Genomic DNA, 4,009 nt, shown 5'->3' with positions numbered 1-4,009 from the left:
AGTCATGGTTGCTGGAAATGGGCCTCGGTACACCTATGAAGATATTCCGTTAAAAATCGTCAGTTTCCAGCTAGAATAGTAATTTACCACGTTAACAATGTCAAGACTGTATTTCTGATTAATTTAATGTTATTTAATTGAAAAAAACGTCTAAGTGACTCAAATTTTTTGAACGGTAGCGTATATATATATATATATATATATATATATATATACATACAACCTTGTATATATATCCATATATGTATATAAATACACAGAAGAGACTCAGGGGCTTCAATTATCCCACATTACCCCAAAAAAACGTTGTTTTGTTCCGATACACCATTCTACATCTTAATATTCCCAACGACATTAGAACATATTTTCATTAATCACACAAGAAGCAGCGGTTCAACATAAGATTAGGTTGAACATTTGGTTCAATATAAGGTTACGTTCTAACCTATTTATTTAGAACATTAGGTTAGGTTCTAACCCATTTAGTTAGAACATTAGGTTAGGTTCTAAACCATTTAGAACATTAGGTTAGGTTCTAACCCATTTAGTTAGAACATTAGGTTAGGTTCTAAACCATTTAGAACATTAGGTTAGGTTCTAACCCATTTAGTTAGAACATTAGGTTTGGTTACAACCTATTCTGTTAAACATTAATAGGTACGGTTCTAATCCATTTGGTTCAACATAAGGTTAGGTTCTAATCCATTCAGTTAGAACATTAGGTTAGGCACACACACACACACACACGCACGCACGCACACACGCACACGCACACACACACACAACAACACTCAACCAAACAAAGAGGTATTCACAGTATTATAGTATCAAGGTACTACCAATGTACTACCACAGTACTACAGAACCACTGTACTACCACAGAACAACCACAGTACTTCCACAGTACTACCATAGTAATACCACAGTATTACCACAGTACTACCACAGTACTTCCACTGTAATACAACAGTACAACATTAATACTAAAGTAATCCCACACTACTACCACAGTACTACCAAACTGATACCACAGTACTACTATAGTAATACAACAGTACTACCACAGTACTACTATAGTAATAACACAGTAATACCACAGTAACGCCACAGTACTACAGTACTACCACATAACTACCCAAGTAATACAGTACTAAAGTAATCCCACAGTACTACATGGACAACAGTGCTCATCGGATGACAAGAGACTGAGCATCTCCCTGTGCTTTTAATTAAATTACAAACTCCAAGCAAGCAGAAAATTGGACATTTGCCACCAGAAGCTGAGGGAGATTTACGTGGAGCAGCGCTCAGATTCAATTACTCATCCCTCTTCGCCCCTAGTGACGACACTGACATGATGCCCTGACCCCACTTCAAATACGATGTGGTGGTTAACACTGTGAACACTGTTTACAACAACGTTAATGCTCAAGTAGTTTGCATTCTGTTTTAAATCAGTTTAAAAGCTGCTGTAAAAAAGGAAAAAGAGTTATAAAAGGAGAGCAGAAGAGAGGAAGATTTTGAAACCAACAAAAACAACGACCCCTCCCTCTCTGATACCCCCAAGTGTTGCAGACTGTGATTGTACAAATAACAGATCTTAAATCTTACTACAGGGCTGATTGTTGGGGCGATGACAGACAGACAGGTCTGATGGTTAGGTTGATGATGACAGACAGACAGGTCCGGAGGTTAGGGCGATGACAGACAGACAGGTCTGGAGGTTAGGGTGATGTCAGACAGGTCCTGGGTGTGTTTACAGGAAGCTGAGTGCGGCGGTCTGGAGCCTTAATGCGCCGCAGCAGGAAGTGATGTACGTCTTCAGGGAGATGAAGGCACCTTGCCCGGGTCTCTGCCGAGGATAATTCCCCTCCACCCCCCAGAGAGACCCACATCTGCTGTTCATCAGACTGATCATCCCACTAACTGGCCACCAACAGGAAACCACTGCCTCCACTTCCTGTGCAGACTTCTCCTTTGGCTCCAAAGTGTTTTGTTTTCAAATCGTCTCCATGACAACAGCTCTGTCCACCCGACCCAAACCATACTGGCCCTGGTTCCGACTGGTTTTGTTCAGTAAATTGTCTTCATGAAAACACTTTTACACTATCAACGGGTACCAAGTTAGAGAAGGTGAGGTTAGGTATGAGGTTAGATATGCATGGTTTGGGCATTAGGTTAGAATGCCAAGTTTTCGGTCTCAGGTGAACAGCTGGTACCTGAGACCAGACTAGTCAGCAGCTGCTGCCGATAGGCATGAGGTTAGCGGTTGCCTGCATGTTTTCTGTGCACACGGCCTGTCTAATTCACTGTGACTGTGGCTGGATGCCTGATGTGTTGTTGTGACTGTGACTGGATGCCTGGTTTATGTAGTTACTGTGACTGTATCCCTGGTGTGTTGTGGTGAGTGTGACTGGATGCCTGGTTTATTGTAGTTACTGTGACTGTATCCCTGGTGTGTTGTGGTGAGTGTGACTGGATGCATGGTTTATTGTAGTTACTGTGACTGTATCCCTGGTGTGTTGTGGTGAGTGTGACTGAATGCCTGGTTTATTGTAGTTATTGAATGCCTGGTGTGTTGTGAGTGAGACTGGATGCCTGGTTTATTGTAGTTACTGTGACTGTATCCCTGGTGTGTTGTGGTGAGTGTGACTGGATGCCTGGTTTATTGTAGTGAATGAATGCCTGGTGTGTTGTGGTGAGTGTGGCTAGATGCCTGGTTTATTGTAGTGACTGGATGCCTGGTGTGTTGTGGTGAGTTTGACCGGATGCCTGGTGAATGTGACTGGATGGCTGGTTTATTGTAGTGACTGGATGCCTGGTGTGTTGTGGTGAGTGTGACTGGATGGCTGGTTGGTTTTGGAGAGTGTGACTGGATGGTTGGTGTGTTTTGGAGAGTGTGACTAGGCAGGCAGTTTAATTATTAGATTACAGATGGTTAAGTTTAGCTATAAGTTTAGACAAGGTTAGTTTTGGTATTAGATTAGAGATGATTGGTTTAGGTATGAGGTTATGAGGTCTCTCCCCTCTCTCCCCTCAGCCACATCAACAGGGCTGTCAGTAAGCTGAAATACCCCCCCCCCCCCCCCCCCCCCCCTGCTTTCTGCCTTGCTACACTGTGGAATAACTGTCTTTGCACTATTACTATTACTAGTTTAAATACACACCATACAGACTGAAATTGCTGCTATTATTTATTTATCTATTTAAAAAATGCACTACTACATGACTTTTTGCTGCCAGTATTGACTGCCTCTTTGCACATACAGAACTCCTATATTTTATATGTCATTGTCTATCTTGTCTATTTTTAGTGTTGTCTCGTATATTTGTGTTTGTGCCTGTGCACTTTTTATATGTTCACCGCGGGATAGGGGGAAACGTTTTCTCGATTCCCTCACATGTCTTGTACATGTGAAGTGTTGACAATAAAGCTGACTTTGACTTTGACTTTGAGAGATAGTTAGTTTAGGAATGAGGTTGGAGATGGTTATTTAAGGTATGAGGTTAAGGATGGTTAGTTTAGGTATTAGGTTACTGATGGTAAGTTGAGGTATGAGTTTAGAGATGGTTAGGTTAGGTATGAGTTTAGAGATGGTTATTTTAGGTGATATGATAGAGATCTGGCTGACAGGCAGGGGGGCCCACCCAGAGGAACAGGCTAGTCGTTATAGCGGGAAATGATCTTCTAGCTGCAAATGACCAGAACATGTTTTATAATTGAATTCAGGAGTGAGTCGAATAGTACGTGGCTCCCGACGCCTCCGATTCTCTGACTTGTAAAGCTGAGGTGGAGCGTTTGTTGTTCTGCATGACGTCAGGCTGCAGGACCAGCGCACGCGTGTCATGCCCGGGCTCTGAGTTAAAAGCCGTGGGATGGGAATGCAGTCAGAGCGATCGTTTGGAAGGACAGCGTTCCAGCATCACGGACCTGAAGCATCTAGACTTCTAGACCTGAAACCTGTAGATCTATAGACCTGAAGCTGCTAGACTCGAAGCCTCCAGACCT

General features: G+C 42.7%; 1 protein-coding gene across 1 annotated transcript in view; it reads left to right on the top strand.

Moving 5' to 3' along the window:
• The first annotated feature begins 3,829 nt into the window (after positions 1-3,829).
• LOC115540089 (VIP peptides) overlaps positions 3,830-4,009 on the top strand; it is a 5,471-nt gene continuing 5,291 nt past the window's right edge. The window contains exon 1 of the mRNA XM_030351084.1: positions 3,830-4,009. This exon is cut by the window's right edge and continues 52 nt beyond it. The gene's annotated coding sequence lies outside the window, so the exon portion shown is untranslated.

The sequence above is a fragment of the Gadus morhua genome, chromosome 3 (assembly GCF_902167405.1).
Source record: "Gadus morhua chromosome 3, gadMor3.0, whole genome shotgun sequence".
Lineage (NCBI taxonomy): Eukaryota > Metazoa > Chordata > Actinopteri > Gadiformes > Gadidae > Gadus > Gadus morhua.
This window is presented reverse-complemented; position numbering and strand designations above follow the sequence as displayed.